The sequence below is a fragment of the Phragmites australis genome, chromosome 22, assembly GCF_958298935.1.
Source record: "Phragmites australis chromosome 22, lpPhrAust1.1, whole genome shotgun sequence".
NCBI classification, from domain to species: Eukaryota; Viridiplantae; Streptophyta; class Magnoliopsida; order Poales; family Poaceae; genus Phragmites; species Phragmites australis.
Genome location: NC_084942.1, coordinates 18,848,358 through 18,870,275, shown reverse-complemented (window position 1 = coordinate 18,870,275; position 21,918 = coordinate 18,848,358). Strand labels below are relative to the sequence as shown.

At 40.3% G+C, this 21,918-nt stretch overlaps 1 long non-coding RNA gene across 5 annotated transcripts; it reads left to right on the top strand.

Moving 5' to 3' along the window:
• The first annotated feature begins 970 nt into the window (after positions 1-970).
• On the top strand, positions 971-14,389 carry LOC133904287 (uncharacterized). Of its 5 annotated transcripts, none has more exons than XR_009907454.1 (12): positions 971-1,014; positions 2,049-2,161; positions 2,254-2,318; positions 3,095-3,217; positions 11,099-11,180; positions 11,282-11,534; positions 11,679-11,757; positions 11,878-12,185; positions 12,303-13,179; positions 13,729-13,810; positions 13,922-14,000; positions 14,117-14,389. It is a non-coding gene; the product is annotated as an uncharacterized LOC133904287 (long non-coding RNA). The 5 variants fall into 5 exon arrangements; XR_009907455.1 differs by lacking the exon at positions 971-1,014 and adding an exon at positions 10,583-10,652 and having other exon boundaries at positions 1,027-2,161; positions 11,037-11,180; XR_009907453.1 differs by lacking the exon at positions 971-1,014 and having other exon boundaries at positions 1,030-2,161; positions 11,878-12,008; positions 12,105-12,185.
• Positions 14,390-21,918: the final 7,529 nt, after the last annotated feature.

The window sequence follows — 21,918 nt, the reverse complement described above, 5'->3', positions numbered from 1 at the left end:
ATTGGCCGAGGGAGGTAAAATTAATTGTGCAATGAGAAATATGTATCACTTCTTGAGGTGTTTGTGGGAGATTTGAGTTGTATATTTGCTAAACTATATAAAAATATGTGGCACAGAAATACTACTTGTCTTATATTTTAGAACAGAGGAAGTAACATTTAAGTTGCTCATCATTTAACCGCAAAGGGTTTAAGACGAGATAAATTTGACAGCATAATCACGAGAGCATAATCGGTAGAGCAAGCTTATATGAAGTTGCCTCGTTCTCGTTAGGATTTGTAAGAGCTCAATATAACATAGTAAGTGGGTTTGATTTGAGAATTGACTCTGAATGAATTGTTTAAAGTAAAACCATGTTCGCACGTTCGTCTTACCAACTATATGTGCCCTTTCAGTCCAAAGACCACTAGTCAATCTGTTTTTTTTTTCGATTAGAAGGATAATGCATGTGCACAACTATGACACGCTTACAACTGCCATGTATGCACATCCACTTTGCTATCACACGTCTACAAATAAAATCACTAAAAAGCATAAATATGTGTAAATCGTAGGTATCATAATTTGAACGCTGGTGGATGTACTCTTACCCTCACGTCTCTACTATTTTGGTGGTTCCGTGTCATGCCCAAGGTTGATTTATCTAACAAACAAAGAATTAGTGGCCCTTAAAAGACATCACAATCCATCTAACACTCTATTCACGGTGAACTTCTTGCACGGCCAGGCTGTCCACGTCACTAGTTTTCCTTTGCCATCCGATCGCTGCATCGTTCGGCTTTGCTTGCCTCTCCCGCATGGTTAGGTGGCCGTCCTCGATTTTTCCCCATGTGAGATCGGTGTGGGATGTGCGACGTCGGGTGGTTCATGTTTCCCTGGTGAGCGCCAGGTGGTCCCTTGCGGTTGGGCGGTCGTGCCTTTAGTGGTTGGTGCGTTCGTATCAGAGACTCTGATTGTCGGTTTTGTTTCCCCTGTTCGTCTCTTTCTTCCCACACCAGCTCGTGGTTTTCCTGGGTGAGTTCTTGCGCTGGCCGTCCTTGCTTTTCCTTCCACCCTCGTCCTTCGCTACATATCTTACATGTTCCTTGGGTCCATTGGATGATTTAGTTCCTAGGTCACTGTTGGATCTATGTTGGATGTGCTTTTCCATGATGGGGTTGTTTCGGGTTCTCGTTCGTTTGGGTCTGGATTTCGTTGGCGTGCCCTTCCTTTGGGTCCTGGTCGGATCGATTGTTCGTAGGATGGGGATTTGATTTTGTCGGGTTTCCCCCCTTTATTTCCAAATGTTCTCCTGTGTGGTCTTGCCTTCTGTGGTTTCCCTGCCCGAGTTCTTCCGCTGGTCGTCCTTGTGTTTCCTTTCATCTTTGTGCTTTGCAACGGGCTTTGCCTGTTTCTTGGGTCAACTGGATTAAGTTTCTAGGTTACGGTCGGATCTATGATGGGTGTGCTTTTTCCTGATGGGTTTGTTTCGGGTTCTCATTCATTTGGGTGTGGGCATCGTCGGTTTGTCCATCCTTTGGGTGCTGATCGGATCGATTGTTCACTGGATGGGGCTTGATTTCCTCAGTTCTCTATGGACCTTGATTGTTTCTTGGGTCCATTGGATTCAGTTTCTAGGTTAGGGTCGGATCTATGTTGGATGTGCTTTTTCCTGATAGGGTTGTTCCAAGTTCTCGTTCATTTGGGTGGTGATTTTGTTGGTCTGCCTTTCCTTTGGGCACTGGTCGCGTCGATTGTCTGTCAGATGGAGATTCATTTTCTTGGTTTTCCCCTTTTATTTTGAGATGTTCCTCTTCGTGTTCTTGCTTTCCTCTATGCTTCTTTCTTTGTTGTTGGTTCTTGGTTGTGATGTTGGTCTGTTTTTGGTCACCCTTTGTTGTTTCCCCCCTATGATTGAGCCTAGGGTTGATTCCATCACTTGTTTTGGTTCCTTTTCAATCCCTTTCCTGGGTTCACTCTATGTATAGTTCATTTTTGTTCCTTTCGTGGGTTCACCCTATGTATGGTTTGGCGTGTGATTTGCCTTCCTTTTCTTTGGTTGGTCTCAGCTCCAAAGATCATCGCCTCAGATCTTGTTGCTACCTTTCTTTGCGGAGTTGCGCTCTTGGTGCTTGCTCGTGTGTTTTTCCATCTGGAGTAACCATGGAGGGTATGGGTTGAGGTTAGGGCTTCCTACACATTTTTTTTGTTTTCGCTATCATTTTGGCGTTGTTTCCTGACTATGGTTTTTTGTTGTTGTGCCCTCCTATTAAGATGGAAGGAGGCGTACAGTGTGCCTGGCCGTTAGATTCCATTGCAGCCCCTGGTCCATCCGCAAGGTACATGTTGTTCCTCCTATTGCTAAACGTTCCATTATTAAGTTAGCAGTCCCTTGTTTCTTATCTGCTTACTGATTCAATCTTAGTAGGAGCCTACTTTTCTACAGGTACCTTGTTGTGCTTGCCTTCGTGTTTTGATGCCCTGGTGTGTACAACAAGTACCTTGTTTTGCTACCTTCTAGTTTACCAGTAGGATTAATTGCTTGGCCCTTTGTTTTAATTGGTTATGTATCCGTGTTTGATTTGTTGTTGCCAGTTTGAGTTGGAGATTATGTTCATTCATTAACCACCTGGTTAAGTGCTGGTTTGTTCTGTTTTGGTGCAGAAATTGTTTGGTATGTTTCGCTCCATTCATTGTTTGGTGTATTTTACAGTAGGTTCAGGTGCATGCGATCTGCTATGCGTGGGTTTATGGTCCATGTTTTATTTTTGCATGGAGCTTTGTTGATGGTTCTGTCATTACATATGCCTTTTGGGTGTGTGCCAGCGTTGTTTTAAAGATTGCAGTCTCCTTCTTAGTGTTTTCTAATTTGTTAGTTGCTTAGATTGATATTGAGATTATGGAATGATGTTTCTTGCAGTTCTGATAGAGGTTTGCAGGCTACCCGTGGTTGTTTGTTGTTTTCTTAGCTTCTTGCCAGTGATTTCTCACCTTTTACTATCCTGCTTGCACCTGGCTATGAGTCATCTAGTCTTGTTTGCCTATATGTTTGAACCTGCATTTGTATTTCAGTTTTCTCTGTGAGTGCTAATTTTTGTTGTTGCTTCTTTTTTAGGATTGGGATCTTGAGGTACACAGCTATTTTGTATGCGGTTCTTTTACCTACTATTTTCTAGACCTCTCGGCTTTCTGGTCGGTTTGTCGGACTTTCATTGCGGTTTAATCTGTTATGATCAAGGTGAGCCTTCATATGTACTCCTTCACCTATTGGTTCATTTCCTGCTACGTTCCTGTTCATTGTATCGTTATACCTACCACTTGTTGCACATCCCGGTTTATTTTTCCATTCCTTCCTTTTTTTTCCCTTTGTCCTTTTTTTGGGGTCATTGTTCTTTTTACATATTGCTTTTTGACATCTGGGTGCAGGTTTTTAATTTGAGTTTAGGATGTTTGTGGTGGGTGCGTCTTATATTTCTTTGTTACATGCTGTGGTCATTCAGTGCCGCTCAGTGTCTGTTTCTTACTTGTGTGAGGTCGCTAATGATGGGGCTGTGATAGGCGGTGTAGAGATAGAATTGCCCCCCCTTTGATACAGACACTACTCGACATGTCTTCTTTTGGAGTTGTCCTCATATCACTTTCATGGCCCCTTATGAGCAAGTGGCATTTCAGGCTGTTAGTTTCCTACAAATGTTATATGGGTTCCTTATGGTCAATTATAGCTACCAGGGGCTACTGTATTATAGGAGAGTTGCACAATCGGCTGTTGAGATAGCCGCTGGTGCTGTTGGTTGGGTCAGTACTATTTCCCCATCGATCTATGTGTGAGGTGTGTCTCCTGTAGCCATAAATGAGTTTTTGCAATTTTTCCTTATTGAGCTTTCTTCTACTACCTTGTGGCTCTAGTGAGATGTCTTGTCATTGTTTTTTTTACTCCATTTCATATTTTTCTTCACCATCTAATATTTATCCTTTGTTCAGTGATCAGGACCATAAGTTATGATGTTTGTTGCATTGTGTTCTTTTGTTCTTTTTGTTCCATTACATACCATGCCATGGTTATTTGCTGGTTCGCCTATGCTTTTGTTATTTTGTTTGTTCGTTTTACCATTCCCTTGTGTTTTTCCCCTTGGGTATTTTCTTATAATCTCAAGAGAATACTGATAGTTATAATGACTCGAGGTTCACATAAGAGGCCAAGTATGTTTCCTGATTCAATTGTGTTGTGTTTATGTGCCCATTTGCTATATGTTTGCGTTGATATTACACTCGGGCTCCTTTTAAAAAAAAAGGGAGATCCTTTTGCCGTGTGTGCCATCGGATATAGCCACGGAGAATCGTCATAGGCGTCACAGGTTGTTTAAGCACATATGGTATGAGTTGCCAGGTACTTTGACTGTCCAATCGTTGCTATGTGGTTCTTAGGTCCATACCTCAATGCTATTTGATAGCTTTGATTTTCCACTACCCTGTAGGCCCAACTGAGGGCTTCATTGTTACTAATATGTATGCAAATTTCACGTAGAAGTACACTGATTACCTTAAAGGTATATGGATAGTGATATCTGCATGTGTTCCCCTATGACTAATTCTGTATGTTTTCACCTGATTCTATTTGTCTCTCTATTCCTCTTCTTGTCAGAATCTTATCGAGGAAGGTCATACTATGGTTCTTCTGATTTTGAGCGTGAGTATTGTCATGCATTGTTCTAGTATCTGGAAAGGATACGAGGATCCACTTTTGCTAGGGGCCCAACGCCAGCATATAGCATGTGCTGTAGAGGTGGCAAAGTCCAGATACCCTCGTTTAAACAGCCACTGGCATTCCATCGAGATCTTATAAAATTCAATGGCAATGCTCGATGCAAAAAAATTCCTCATGCAACTGTTTGTTTGCTTTTACTTCAATGGGTGCTAGAATAGATCATGCTATAAATAGAGGTCGAGGTCCATATGTATTTCGTATCAATGGTCAGATCCATCATTGTATTGGATCTTTGTTGTTGCCAAACGGTGAGCCTTCACAGTTTGTCGAGCTCTATATTTATGATACTGACAACGAAGTAACTAATAGAGTCCATTCGTTAGATTCATTTGAGAGATCAAAGTCTGACCTAGATAGAGATATAACTGAGGGCTTGTTGCAGATGTTAGATGACCATAATCCCTTGGTTAAGACATTTAGAACGGCGAGGGATCATTGAGAGAATGTCATGGGAAAAATATGGGTATTAGGATTATTGGTGCTTGTGAAGGTGATCCTATCCAGTACAATTTGTTGACGTGTGCTGAACTAGCTTTGTTGGTTGTTGGTGATTTTTTCTGTTGAAACTTACAAGCATGATATAGTTGTGCATTGTTTTGATGATAACCTTCATCAAATATTAGCGCTGCATCTTGCGCTTATGGCCCTTCAGTATCCGCTTCTGTTTCCTTATGGTGAATGCTGTTTCCAAGTTGGTGTTCTTTATATTGGTGCTGATCCGACAAAACCAAATGCTCGAAACAAGATGACGATGCAGTATTACTACCGGTATTGTTTTAACTATAGAAGAAACCACTCCGTACCTATGCTATGGTAGGCTCTCTTCACATGCCAAGGTTGATGCCCACACTTGTATTGACGAAGAATAGGTTACAGTGGATCATTAACAATTAGCTAAACATTAGAGTAGAGCATTTCTAAGGGATAGTGGACACTTTGGCCAATGGTTGTATAGATGGTGACACTGTTGACAAACGTACATACCTCCCTACGAGTCACACTGGTGGCAACGATACATGCTACAGAATTTCCATGATGCAGTCGTGATAACTAGAGTCTACGGCCCTACAAACATGTTCTTGACTTTCACGTCTAATCCAAAATGGCCTGAAATTGTTGAAGCTCTTAGGCTTGAGCCTGGTTAGAAGTATACATATAGGTCTGATCTTGTTGTTAGAGTGTACAATATGAAATTAGAGGCCCTTTTAGGAGATATCAAAAATGGTGTGGCCTTTGGACCTATTAGCGCAGGTGTGTTGCTTTCCTTGCTTTTTTATTTATGCCTCCTTGTTTTACGTGTTCATCTATCGCCCTTAGGTTCCTGTGCGATTGCTTTTCCCTTGTTTCATTACCTAATATGTCATTGTTTCTATTTTCCTTCACTAGTCCTGCACATTGTTGAGTTCCAGAAGCGTGGTCTGCCACATACACATGTCCTCGTGTGGCTCCGTCTTTACACATCAGTGCTTACACCAGACCTCATAGATTCCTTTATTACTGTTGAGATTCCAGATCCAGAGGTTGATCCTCTTGGTTATGCTCTGGTTGCAGAGCACATGATGCATGGCCCATGTGAAGGGATCGGTGACGTCCTAAGAGGGGGGGTGAATTAGGACACTTAGAATCTATTCAGCTCTAAAAACTACACAAGATAAACTTATATCAATTTCTCTTTATATGTGCTCTAGGTTTATCTAGTGTGTCTACTCTACCGATCAAAGCACTTGCAACCTATCTAAAAAGGTAAATTGCAAGAATGTAAATGCGGAAATGTAAATGAGGTAGAGAGAGCAAACTTAACACAAGAGATTTTTATTCTATAGTATCGATGGCATGAATGTCACCTTTAGTCCATATTGGAGCTCCACAAAGGATATGCTCCCGGTCGGCACCCGATCACGGCTCTTGAGCTACCAAGTCACAATGACATCTCCACTCAGATGAGCCACCAAGCCACCAAGGCAAAGTCTCACCACTAGCCTCTCTTCCGGTTTCTTGCTGCTATGATCACTTCGGAGCTTGAGCCACTAAGGTAAGGATCTCCGCGTCCTTGTACACGCTTCTCGTCGTCGCTCCAAACCAAGTCAGAGGGTCAACAAGCTTGCCGGCAAGTCACCAAGACTCCAAGGTGTTGTCATATCACTTGGTATAATATTGGATCATTCCTTGATCCATTCTCGAAGCAGAAATCACCTAGCAACACTCTTTTTAGGCCTATAAGAACTAATCACTCACTAATCTTGTGCTTAATCACCTTGGATAATCACATTAAGTATTTTGGTGGCTTGTATGTCTTCTCAAGTGTGTATGAGCTTCCTCTAGACTCCAGCAGCATGCCACCACTTCGAATGACTGAGTAGAGGGGTATTTATAGCCTTAAACCCGCACACTAGTTGTTAACCCAATGACTCAGAAAAGTTATTAACATTGTATGATCCGGTGAGAACAATAGTACTAACACCAGATCATCTGATGAGTACACTCTCACAAACTAGCCATTGGAACCCCACTCAAGCCTCTGTGAACACCAGACACTCTTGTGTATACTTTATCTCCATCACCGAACTATCCGGTGAGTTGTCTTGAGCCATCCGAGCTAACTGAGAAATTGTTCCGATGAGAGCATCCGATGCACATCACTTTATCACCAGACTATCTGATGCCTTGAACTTTGTTCTGCCTCTTTGCATTGTTTATTATCCGGTGTAGCCTTACTTCATCACTGGACCTTCCGGTTGTTGATCTTCGATCTTCCATGGCAGCAACCTTCTTTGGTGGAAATACTCCGGTGTGTATCTTCCTCTGATCACCGTACTTTCCGGTGGGTTGTTCCATTCAGCCTTTTGGACGGAAATACTCCAGTGCTTCCATGCTTTGATCACCGGACTATTCGGTGAGGCTTAGCCTTCATTCTTCAGCACAACACCCTTCTCTGGAAGAATTGCTCCGGCTGACCAGATCTTTCGGTGAGGTCTTCAAGCCTCTCTCTCACTTTGCCAAATATGCTCCGGTGAGTTCAACACCCAGAGCATTGGACCATCCGGTGAGACAAATCTTCCTAGGACTTCTCTAATTCAGTCCAACTTTGTCCCGGTTGCGGTGGCTTCTTCATATATTGCATCCATGAGACCTACTAACATATATTCTTGACAAACATGTTAGTCCCATGACTATGTTATCATTAATCACCAAAATCACAATCATAACCTAATAGGGCCACTTTTACAACACCATGTGGGGCAGACAACCCAAATTTCCCTTGCATGAAAAATGGTGTATGATCTGAGGGGTATCCAAAATCATTTGCTGATGAAATAAGAATCAATGCCTAAGGATTTACTTTGTATAAACATCCTTAAAATGGAAGATATGTTAAAAAATGAGAAGTTGAATTAGATAACCAATGGGTGGTGCCTTATAATATGCCTCTTCTAAAAAATTTCCAGGCTCATATAAATGTTGAATTATGTAACAAAACTCATGTTTTAAAATATCTGTTCAAGTATGTCATGAAAAGCCCTAATTATGCAAAGGTTTACCTTGAAAAAATACGAAATGGTGAAGATGCACCGTTGGATACCACAACAAAGGCTATCAATGAGGTAAAAGAATATCTAGATTGTCGATATATTTATGAGCAAGATGCATGTTGGCGGGTGTTTGGTTATGATATACATGCACATATTCCACCTATAGAGAGACTGCCTGTTTATTTACCTAACGAAAATTATGTCACCTACAGAGAAACAAATAACTTATCTAACATAGCAGCAAGTGAATGGCTTAAACGAACTATGATAACCGAGTGGTTCCTTGCTAATCAGAGATACCACAAGGAAATACCGTCACTTACTGTGAGTTTCCCACTAAATTTACATGGGATGGCACAAATAGAATATGGAACGGAAGAGTCCATGGCTTTGAAATAGGGCACTTGTATTTTGTGCATCCAAGTGCTGGTGAGCGTTATTTTCTAAGGATGCTGCTGATGATTGCCAAAGGTGCGAAGAGCTATGAAGATGTTAGGACGTATAACGGAATAGTTTATAACATGTTCAAGGAAGCTTGTGCAGTGCGTGGTCTTTTAGGTGATGATAATGAATGGCTTACTGCTTTCAACGAGGCAGCCATGTGGGGTTTCTCAAGCCAGCTTAGACAACTTTTTGTTACTATACTGCTATTTTGTGATTTCTTTTTTTGAACAAATCTGGTTTTACTTAGGAGACGATATCCAACAACGGATGAAAGAGGCAGTTCATAATCAGAATTCTGTTCTTCCTTTAGATGAATTAATAGATATAGTGCTTGATGATATCTATTTATTGCTTAGTAGGCGTGGTGCAAATATAAAAGATTACAATCTACCTACTAAGAGTGAGAAAAGCTCAGCGGTTTATACGAATATGCTTATAGATGATGAAATGTCCTATGATTTGGCTGAGTTAGAAACAGAGGCCGCATCATTATGTAGCTGTTTAAATCTTGAGCAGTTAGGAATTTTTACGTAGATTGTTAGTTGTGTCTCTGATGAGAGACTTGAACTTTTGAACTTTAAAAAGTTTTGGGTTCTGGTGGTACTGGAAAAAATTCTCTATGGAATGCAATTGTGTCATCTTTAAGAGCACAAGCAAAAATCGTTCTCACTGTTGCATCCTCTGGTGTGGTTGCTTTACTTTTATCGAGTGGGACAACTGCTCATTCTCGTTTTAGAATACCACTTACCATTGACTCCAGTACTATTTGTGATGTTAAAAGCGGCACCATACTTGTTGACATGATCATCAAAACATCATTGGTGACCTGGGATGAAGCCCTTATGACTCATAGAAAATGCTTCAAGACTTTGGATAGAACTTTTCATGACATCATGGTTGTGGAGGACCCTGAGGCAAAGAGCCTTGTATTTGGTGGTGAAGTTGTCGTGTTTGGTGGCGATTTAAGATAGATCCTTCCTGTTATAGAGGGTGGCACTAGGTCTGAGATAGTGAATGCTTCGATTAATAATTCTCCGTTGTGGCATTATATTAAGGTCCTTACACTCACGACTAATATGAGATTGTTCTCCTCTGATCTTGACCCTGATGTCCAATTTGAGATCGCTGGATTCAACAAATCCCACTTGATCTTGATGAGGGAAAACTTCCTACTCACAACCATGGTGCTCATACTGAAGCCACATGGATAGATATACCTTCCAATTTCTTAGTCCATACTGATGGTGACAACATTGCCGCTATTGTTTCTTCCGTTTATCCAGATTTCAAAACCAATTTTTCTAATGTGTCGTATTTCTGTAAACGTGCTATATTAGCCCCAACAAATGAAATTGCGGATTAAGTTAACTCATATGTCATGTCACTTGTGCCAGATAGTCAGAAAGAATATCTAAGTTGTGATACCATATGTAAATCAACATATACAGTGGGGGATGTAGATTTAGTATATCCTGTCGAGTTTCTTAACTCAATCAAGTTAAACAATTTTCCACATCATAGCCTTGTTCTAAAAAATAATGTCCCTATCATGTTGTTACGTAACCTTAACCAGGCAGAAGGGTTGTGCAATATAACATGCCCTATCATTACTAATCTTGCTGATCTGGTGACCGGAGTGATTATTATAACATGGAAAAATGTAGGCCAGGTTGCTTACATTCCTAGAATAGTGTTATCATCACACAAAATAAAATGACATTTACTTTACAGCACTGCCAATTCCCTGTTAAAGTGTGTTATGCTATGACTATAAATAAGAGCCAAGAGCAGACCCTAGATAATGTTGGTATTTACCTAAAGTCCTGTTTTTACCCATGGCCAACTATATGTGGCTGTATCTCAGGTGAGATCAAAGAAGGGCCTTGTGATTCTAATTAAAAATGAAGATGGTTCGTCCAGCTCGAAGACTAAAGGTATAGTCTATACCGAAATTTTCTCATGTTTGTGATAGTTTGTTTCCTTAGCCTCTATACTATATAATGTACTTTTAGTATATATATATATGGTAGCTATTTATCATCACCTATGGTAAATATACATTTGTTTTTGGCCTGTAAATACCTATTGGTTATGCTGTTATGTCACCTCATGTGTATAGGTCTTTTTTCCCTCCATTTGAGTTTTGGGTATTCAGGCGGCAATGTCTTATGTATCTGTTGCTTCATTTTTTGCTTTATGCTTGCTCTATTCCTTATGTTTTTGTGACTTCTTAGTTGCCTTGGTTTGTCTATGAGATCACATGATGCCAATCGTCCTATGGTGCCTTTTTGGTTTCTTTATTGTACCTGTAAGAGCAGATGTCGATCTCTATGCGCAAAGATATACACTCACGGGGTAGACACTGGGCTGTTTGTACAAGGGTCTCAAGGATGTGTGATTATCGTGGAGGTACCGATGATGGTGATGTGCGGCATGTTGACCTTGTCATGATAGATGCTGAGGTAAACGCAGCTTTCCTATTTTACTATCAGTAATCGCTGCTCTGCTTTGCATTCCTTGTTGTGTGCTTACTATCTTATTATGTGAGCTTTATCTATTCTAGGGGATTGCTATGTATGCTGAGATTAGATCAGACAATGTGAGGGATAAGAAACCTTTGTTTGCTGAAGGGAAGATGTACATGCTGAAGAGGTTTAGGGTTCTCAAGTCTAAGGCTTCTTACAGACCTGTTGACTCAGAGTTCATGATTGAGATCACTTTCCACACCTTGGTTGAAGAAAAGCATAACTTTCAATCTGATTTCCCAATGTACACATACAACCTGACGAAATTCCCTGATTTGCCTGCACTTGTTGGTGAGGCCAAGTCTTTTGTTAATGAGCACCTCTCTGAAAATTTGTTTGTTCCCTCCCTTTTTCATCAGTAATTAGCTATCGTAATGTTACTGTGTTGCTGACTGCTTACAATTATGTTACGAATATTTTGGCTTGATCACACAGGTGGCTGATGCGACACAATCCAGCTCCATAATCAGAGTAGCCCTATGGTTCGAAGAGCGATTACACTGAGAGACATTAGGTACAACAGAGTTTGCACATTGCTGTTGGTCCCACCCTTCCTTTTTTTTTTCTAATGCTAACGAGGTCTTTGTTATTGCTCTCTATGTATTTACTTCTAACATTTTTTATTTGATTGTAGCAACTATGAGGTGAAATTTTACTTTTGGGGTAAGAGAGCTTCCAAATTTGATGCTCCTAAGCTGTATGCAGTTGGGCAAGAAGAGCCAGTCATTGCTATCTTTGTTGGAACACTTACGAAATCTTGCAAAGGTGTGGTGCTACACAGCTGGATGTGGTTTTGACTCCACAACCTATTGTCGTATCCTTTTTTTTAGAGTTACTAATGCATATGTGATTTTTTACAAGCGAGCATTCACTGAGTGGGAATACTGCTTGTTGGTGGTACATTAATCCTGATGTTCCTGAAGTCCACGCTTTTTTAGCTAGGTATTATTTACTTCTTCTCCTCTCACCTCATTTATTTCATACTTTTTTGCATCCTCTTTGTTATTCTTTTACTTGGTAAGACTGTCATTGATTAACTACCTCATTTTTTTCCCATAGCCTGCACGACAGTTTTCAGGCTATACAATGCGTTGCAGCAGATGAACAACCAACTATTCTCCCACATGTGAACGTTGATCCCTAGCATAAAACTTTAGAGGGCATATTTAAGATTAGTCCATATGACCTCCCAATTAAGTATCCTTTGCAATTGTGTCTTCCATTGTTCGTACGCTATGTTATACAACCCATTCTGTGAAAGGGTTTATTAGTCTCTTACTAATTGTAGCCTGAGGGTTTCCGATGCACCATTACTATTTCAAGAGTCGATCCATTCCTATCTTGGTGTTTCCCGTCATGCAACCGCTGCAGTAAGATTGCACTTCCTGATGGGAGTGGATATAAATGTCCACACTGCAAATGCACAGGCTCTAAATTCAAGTAATGATTTCTTCTTGCACATATGTGTATCTCTTATGAATTCTCCTGTTAGAATTAGATAACCCGTTTTGTTCCCACATTGGTTGATGGTTTACCCTCATTAAAGACCCAAGATATGCTTGATGGGGACCAATGGCACAAATGAAGCATAATTTGTGCTTTTTGGTGATGTGGGTCGTCGCCTTGTTTGTAAAGATGTCAAGGTGCTGATGAGGTCTTATCACGACGCTGATGGTATTCCAAGTGAAATAGCCTCGTTGGTATCCGAAAAGTATCAGTTTACAGTTAATGTAAGTAGCAAATGCTTTCAAAAGCCACAACGATCATACGAGGTTAAGCACATCTATTGTGCCTACAACTACCAAACTGCCATTCCAACAGTTAGGAGGTCAAGTGCTACGCTTGCTCATGGCAAACTACCATTACAACAGTTAGGAGGTCAATTGCTATAGAACTACACAAAGACCAACATGTTGAAGTCCCTGCTCTACCTCAGGTATCTACATGACTGATGCTCTAATTTTCACTATGGTGCTTGCTACCTTATGTTCCATGACGTTCACTGCATTTGCCTTCCTTGTCTGTTACTCTCTCCGTTTCGCAATATTTGTCCATGTCCACCACTACGTACGAACCAAAAAATACTGAAATCTAGTGAAAAATACAGTGAGATGATCATGTTACCCCTAATCAATACAAGCATGAGAGCAAGTAACTCACCAGCGTTGGAGTAAATGCATGCATGCACTCAAGGGTAAAGCAGTAAAATAGACCATAAGGCATTCTTGGTTACTACAATGTACAAACAATTTGAGACAGATACTCCCGATGCTATGAACAAACATTGCGAAACGGAGGGAGTAGAATGTGAAAGATACTCCCCCACCAAAAGACTCTCCAAGCCTTATGTCGTTAAAGACCAGGTAGCCTCCTTTGTAAGCTGAATGCACATGCTCTATTTTCTAACATGGTTACCTATCTGCTTTAGATCTTTAGATGGTTATACATGTGTAACAAATGCTCCTGATTCTTATAATGTTGGTAGATACAGTGGACACCCAAGTGATGGTGAAAGAGGGAGAAATGTATGCAAGCGATTACTTATGGATGGAGATTCAACTGACGGGGTTAATTATACATTCTTTCTCTTCCTTATTCCCTTAGTTACACGTTATTTCTTTTCCTTATTTCATTTGATCCTTGTGTTTTGTGTCTTGCTTGCCTATGTTTTCCTATAGGGTTTAAACAAGCATGGTGATTCTCTTGATGATGGCCTAGTCTTGCTTGGGTTGCTCAAGGGGAAAAAACTGCCATAAGGTAGTTTTGATTTCAACTTCCTTACTAATGTGATTATCCCTGTCTTTGTTGCTCCTATTACTCTCACCTATTTTACTTTATTTTCTTTTTTACTCATCCTCTGTTGTTATTTGCAGTTTATCAAGTGGTGGTTGTATTCTTTCTGGTTTTAATATGACTAGCGCAGGAGCATGCAGCCCAGAAATCTAACCTGCTGGCATTTTGGTTGTGAATACGAACTTAATGGCCAGCACCTTCGTTTTGATGTCAAGATGGCTCTGAGCTAGAACCTGTTGATGCTCAGCCTTTGTGTATATAATCACCATAGCGATTAGGATCGTCACCATGCGGCCTGATGCTTCTGTAATAGAATACGCTCTGTCGCAATAACACACTTGGCATATTTCAAATCTGGACTAAGTGTATGGATTGTGCTCTACTTGCAGCATGAAACTGCTTTGTTAACTTCCTGCCATTTCTATTTGAACTATCGCTCTGTAATACCTAGCATCTGTGTCCCTACTTACTATGTTATGTTTTTGCTTTCAGTCTACAACATCCTTCTATAATATATACTACTTATTCCTGTATATCTACCTATTTTTGTTTCTTCTACTTTGCTTCCATTCTATTAAACAGACCTCATTCGACACTGCTCGTTTAGAACATCGATCTTGTTTTTTCCCTGATTACAAAGGCTGACGCCATGGCACCTATTGCCACATGTATATACACAGGTTATAACCAAACTATTTCATTCCTCACAAAAAAAAGATGCTTCCAATCATAGCTTCTCTCAACAGATTATCCCCCCCCCCCCCCCAATTTCACTCTAAAGTCGCTTTCACCAGGTGAAGAGCGGCGTCATTTCAGCAAGTGGCGTCTCTCGTCGGCTACGGTACCTCCTGGAAGTAAATTATATGAGACCGGTTTTCACAGATAGAACTCTGCCTCCGTGTGACATGTGTCCTCTACTACTCCCACATGTGTTCAATCAGACCGTTGAATCGAGAAGTAACAGCGTGAATCAGGATCTCACAGAAACCTTTCTACAGAGGGTCTCATATAATTTCCTTCCACACCTCCTATTCCCTACTAAACCTATCGTTTCAACAATTAAACAAGTTACGAACACCCCTTTGGATCTATTGTGTGGACGCGATCTCTACTCCACCTTTCAGCTTTCTTGTCTACAACCACCGATGCTACTTTATTTTGCATCTTCAACACCTATTGCACCTAGATCTATGAGAAATACACACAACAATACCCAACAAATCATATATCTCACTTATTAAAGCACATTTGTTTTCCTGTTTCTAGCAATGGAGACGGTTGATCTATCAGAAAATATGATCCTACGTGAGGTCCTCCAGCACTTACATCTAAGCCAGTCAGCATACACTCATTCCGTGGTAACTATGACCCACTACAAAGCATATGTGCATTTCTCTTTCTCTCCCAAGGAACTGGACAGGCAGAAAACCATCTTCTGCGTCACGGGTAAAGTCAGCAACACTATTGCAAATGCAGAGAAGGATGCTGCATACCGTGCTCTTCTCTACTTTCAGACCGTGTCAGGGGTTGAAATACATGATTACAGCTTGACATTAATCAGGAAAATCAAAGAAGCAAACAACCTCATTTTGCTCCGGGAGCTTACCATGAGAAATAAGATACACTTCCTACTCAATGCTTGGCAGAAGATGCCGGTTCAATTGAAAGAAACATCCAAGGCTATTCAAGATATAGTTTTAACATGTTTCCCCACGCAGCGCCCCAGTGCTCATTTAGAAGACATCAACATCATGGTAACTCATGTCCAGCAGCTTACAGACCCTCTACAGAATTTATCTAAGAGCTCACTTGAAGAAGTCACCAAGCCAAGCAACAATTCACCAATTTATACACGCATTTAGTTGCAAAGACCAATCTTCTCGATCCAGCAAAAGCAGGTCAGTCGCCACATGACACCAATACAGATTTACTTGAGTATAAAGGTCTATTTGTTTTTAATTATGACTCTTTAGTATAAAAGTCTGTTTGTTTTTAATTATGATTCTAATAATCTAGATTTTGATTATCATAATTTAAAATTTAGATAGTTAGAATCTAAATTATGCAATATAAAATAAATAGCTATTGATTATTATAATCTCTTCTCTCCTCCCTCCTCTACGGTTTTACTTTTTTCAACATGTCCTGATTTTCAGCTGCAAAGCGTCACCCATGCATCACCTTCGCCTCCAGCTCCTTCTCCAAATCCAGCAGCGCATCCCCTTCTCATCCATCTTAGCACTTCGGTTCTTCACCACTGCCTCAAACTTGTGAATGTCTGCAGTGAAGATCCCCTTCTCCACCTGCAGTGCCTCCCACGCAAGGAGCCTGATGTGAGCTTAATTGCCTTCGCTTCCTGTTCCTGGGCCTCCTTTTCTAGAGCACAGAAGGCTTCTGAGGGCTTTGAGAGTGGAGCAGGTGAGCTTGTAGGGGCAGCAAAGCATGCGGAGGATGTGGAGGAGGTCGTCCTCGAACTCGACCTCCTTCTCTGAGACGGGGAAGTGGAGGCGCTAGAGGAGGTGGCGGAGAGCGGCCAGGATGTCGCGGGCGGTGGGGAGGGGCGGTCGTGCCCACGTAGACGGAGGAGGGGGGTGGCTACTGTAGAGGCTAGCGACGTCGGAGTCGCGGTGAGAGAAGGCGAGGTCGAGGTTACACGGGCGGATGACGCTGGGCTCCAGCGACGGGGTGCCCTTGACTGCGGCGGAGGGCAACGATACAGGTGATGGGGAAAACCGCGCGATGGAGAAATAAGCGAAGGGAGGGAAAAAAAAGTGAAACATTCTGTTTGTAATAGCAATAGTGGATAAATATGTGCTATAATCCACAATCTAGAATCATCCTTTTTCTGGATTATGGATTATGGCATAATCTACTTTCAGATTGTAAAGTTTGGATGGTAGAATTGACCTATTTATTTTTTATTCTGATTTTAAAATCAGAATCTTGAAATCATAATAAAAAAATAAATAGGCTGTTGTGTATTTTTCTTTTCAGATTTGGCGTTCCTCCATTTGTTTGCATGTTCTTTGACTTCGACACCATGTGTAGTGTTATGTTTTTTTATTATTATTATAAGTGACACACGCGTACCATACTATATACGCACACTACAATCACAAACACCAGTAAGTATATCTTTATCACACACTTACATATAATACCACTAAAACACACTACACTTACATATCAATAAATACATCTCTATCACACGCTTACAGCTAATACCACTAAAATCATTCACACATAAATTATGAACATAAGTATTTATATCTGATAGATAAAGTCGTACCCTCGCGTCTTCATCAGCCCACTCAGAGGTGGTTCCGTTTCTTTTCTTTTTTTTTATTTCTTTCTTTTCTCTCTCGAGACCGTGTTATCTTCATGCTTTTAAAATGGGCCGGGATGCAATAATTTCCCAAATCTTATAAAAAAAACTAAGATAGACGTACACCCGACACGCTCCTTAACCGACCAGGGCCCACACGCACGATCTGGTGAGCCTAGGGCAGACTTGTGTGCACATGACACGAGTACGTACTATACGTTGAGACTCTAGCAGGGTCGATCGACGTGGCCGGTGCCAATGGTGACGAGGCGTCTGATGAGAATGAGAAGATGAGACAGATCCCAGAGGCACACTTGCTTGACTGCTTCCTAGTCGATCGTCACAAGCATCATCCCATGGGCACTTGGACATGGATCATGGATGGGTCCCTTCCATTGTTGATGCATGCGTGGCACATGAAGAGCAAACTCATCGGTTGCTTTCTGATCGACTGGCCCCGGCCTGGTGCCGGCTAGTGGAGGTTTTCCGATTTGTGTAGCTACAGTGACACGCCAACAACCCTAACGTGTACCGCGTGAAAAAGCCACTAGCAATGTAGGCTAAGCTACTTCACAGGGTAATCTATATATCGTGTCAGCAAAACAAGTGTCCTCGCTACTCAGTAATTTTTAGTGCTAAATAGCTCCAAACCGTCCGTGTTAACCAATATTCTAGACAATTCTCAACATAAAAATTAAATCGTCTACGATAACAGCTATTCATGTCACCCCATGCAACAACAGCAACATCCATAATGTTATATACCACAAACAACTCACAATAAAAACTGTCTGCTTTGAGCGTATTTGATATGAATCTAGATTCTCTTAGAAATATTTTGATTCTGAATTCTTCTTGAAAACGATTATCTGGTGAATCAGAATCACCTCTGAAAATTGTTTGGTTAAATCTCTAAATTCAGTTTTTTGATAGAAATGATGGTGGTGTAATTGACCATTTTGTCGACTAATGGAGGTTTTCCACTTTGTGTAGCTACAGTGACACACCAACAACCTTAACATGTACCGTGTGGAAAAGTCACTAGCAGTGTAGGCTAGCTAATTCATAGTGTACTCCTATATATCATGTCAGCAAAACAAGTGTCCTTGCTACTAAGTAATTCTTGGTTTCAAATGGCTCTAAACCGTCTGTGTTAACTAATATTCTAGACAATTCTCAACATAAAAATTAAATTGTCTATGATGACAGCTATTCACGTCACCCCATGCAACAACAGCAACATCCATGATGTCATATACCACAAACAACTCACAATAAAAACTACCGTATTTGGTATGAATCTAGATTCTCTTAAAAAAAATTCGATTCTGAATTCTTCCTGAAAACGATTATCTGGTGAATCATAATCACCTCTACAAAATTGTTTAGTTAAATCTCTAGATACAATTTCTTGATAGAGAGGATGATGGTATAATTGACCATTTTGTCGTCTAATAGAGGTTTTCCACTTTGTGTAGCTACAGTGACACACCAACAACCTTAACTTGTACCGTGTGGAAAAGCCACTAGCAATGTAGGCTAGCTACTTCACAGCGTACTCCTATATATTGTGTCAGCAAAACAAGTGTCCTTGCTACTAAGTAATTCTTGGTTCCAAATGGCTCCAACCGTTTGTGTTAGCCAATATTCTAGACAATTCTTAACATAAAAATTAAATCGTCTACGATGACAGCTATTCACGTCACCCCATGCAACAACAGCAACGTCTATGATGTCATATACCACAAACAACTCACAATAAAAATTGTCTGCTTTTAGCGTATTTGGTATGAATCTAGATTCTTTTAGAAATATTTCGATTCTGAATTCTTCTTGAAAACGATTATCTGGTGAATCAGAATTACATCTGAAAATTGTTTGGTTAAATCTCTAGATTCACTTTCTTGATAGAGAGGATGGTGGTCCAGTTGACCATTTTGTTCGTTGTTGATATGCTATTTTTTTGGTTTTTTACAATAACAACAATTGACATACATATACAACATGAGTATCATCTCTGATAGTTTTTGAGCAAGTGTTGCATGCATTTGAATTTAATTGGAATTGATCAAATTTATGAAAAGTGAGGTCATGTGAAGACACTTAAAATTTCACAATATAACTTAGACCTACAGATAATTTTGAAATTAATCCATTAATTAAGATGAATATTAGTGAATTTTTTCTAATTTTTGGAAATCCTTTTAAAACTCTAAAAATTCATGAAAGGTGCAAAAATAGTCAACTTTAATTAATTTTAATTGAGTAAATTTCACAAAACTATGACTATTTACATCTAACTATCACAAACTACAACTTCTGGAACGAATTTCATAAAACTACAAGTACTTGTGCCGCTATTAACACAAAATTACATTTTTTTTTAATAAAACTACAACTATTTTGTGCAAAATAGTTGTAGTTTTGTGAAACTATTTTTGTGAAAAAAATATAGTTTTATGCAACCAGTTAACATAGATTGCTTATGGATTATAGAACCTACATAAAAATTGGTAGATTTTTTAAGCCTTTTAGAAGGTATAAACCTATAGGGAAAAGAGATAGATTCTTTTAGGTATCTTGTAACAGGGGCTGAATTGGGAGAATTGGTGAGAAACGGCCTCCCAGCCATTTCAACGATTCTCTGCTGATCCTTGACTAGAGCTGTTCAGAATCGCTTCTCGCTTGACCATTTGGCTATTGGATTCGAAAAGGTCGAGAATCCGAAACGATTACAGCAACCAAATGGGGCCTTTGTGTAGTACACCATATTGATTATATAGAGGACATAGTTATTATGATCAAACCATACAATACCATATTTTTTTACAATAGCATGACATTATAAAACCATGGATGAAGCAGCATGGCACTATGAAGCTATGTATATTTGTAAGTCTAGGGCACATATTAGATATAATAGAGTACCTTATAAACTTAGGGAAGTGTGATTAACTATAGATAGGTTTGTATCTTACATAGAAGCAAAAGTAGCGGTTGTGTCCTATGGGACAGCGAGGTCATGGACTCATGGTTGATAAGCTACATTAAATGGGCACACGCCATGTTCCTGGAACAAGGTTGTTTTTTTTTTTTTTGACTCTTCACCACTGAATACAGCTGTAGTATCTGAACATGAACGCGCGCACTCACTCCACACACACGCACTCACACCTAACGCACGCACATGCTAGCCCTACAACTACACACAGCTTGAAGGAAGCGTCCATCCAAAGATCACCAGGATCCAACAAGAATCCCGAAGACGACGAGCACGTCGTAATCCTTTCTGTAGCGTCACGCCAGAGAAACCGGAGAAATCCGAAATAAATCAGATCCTCCCGTGCGTCACCTGGACTTGAAGCCCAGGTGGGCTCGGCTCAATACTCTGGCCTTACCACCGTGCTGAAAGCACGTTCGCTGGAACAAGGTTGTTGATTCTTCAAGTGTGTTGGAAAGCTGCTGCATAACTGGGTGTAGCTCTGTGATGATGTGTAGGATATTTGGGTTGTTTGTTATTTCAGAATTGCAATAGGCTTCACAGAAGACGCTGGTATCGCACAGCTGGTATGCTCTCGCAAGTTCGTTGAGGGACCTGTTCCAACGCTGGCTGATGGTTTTGATGCCTTTGGTGTGTTTCTTTATCATGTTTAGCAGGCTTGTGTTTTAATCGAGCAACTGTTGCTTCTGCTTGAAGTTGAAATAACGGAGCTACGTTTGGTGGTCTGATTCTATAAATTGTATTGCTTGGAGAGCAGCTGACTCTTAAGCGGCATGTTGAGAGGGTGCGGGAGAACCGCAGAGTTTCTCACGTGAGGCATCTGCTATGAATAAATTTATATCCGGATAAAATTCAATGCATGCGATATAGTGATCTTCATAGATTTCAGCATAGGTGAATGTAAGCATAGGGAGCTGCAGTGCTATCATCATCTCTTTATTTCATTAGAACCTGAGTATATTTTTAGATTTTGTGATATATGAATTAGATGGCAGGAGAAGGAAGTGAGCACAGCCAATAGGAACGAATGAAATAGTCGCACTGAATAAACTTGAGTCCGTATAAGGTTCCCGCAGTGGGATAATAGCAGATTCGAACGCCAGCAGAAGAAAAGGAGGAAAAACATAGTTTAACAGTAACTAACTAAAAATTAGTTAGCCTCTGCTTTGTGTGCTGGCAGCAATTTGAATCATGATTTCTATTTCTAATACAGGGGTCAGATAGACACTAAATGCAAACCATACTAAATTAGCAAACCGAAGATCATAAGGTAAAATGTCTGGCAGTATGACTATGGATAGAGTACAATATTTGTTAATTTGTCTCAAATGTATTAATATCCATTACTCAAATGCATCGTTAGACATGGAAGTATAATTGGATTAGAATTCATAAGTGGCTTTGTACTTTTTTTTTATATGGAGGCTCACACACATCCAGCAACAAAAGTAATAAAGTTATTTTTGATAGTGGGACAAAACAACTATGATATGAACGGCATGTAATTAGGTTATAATTGTGATTTTGGTGATTAATGATAATATAGTCATTGTGAC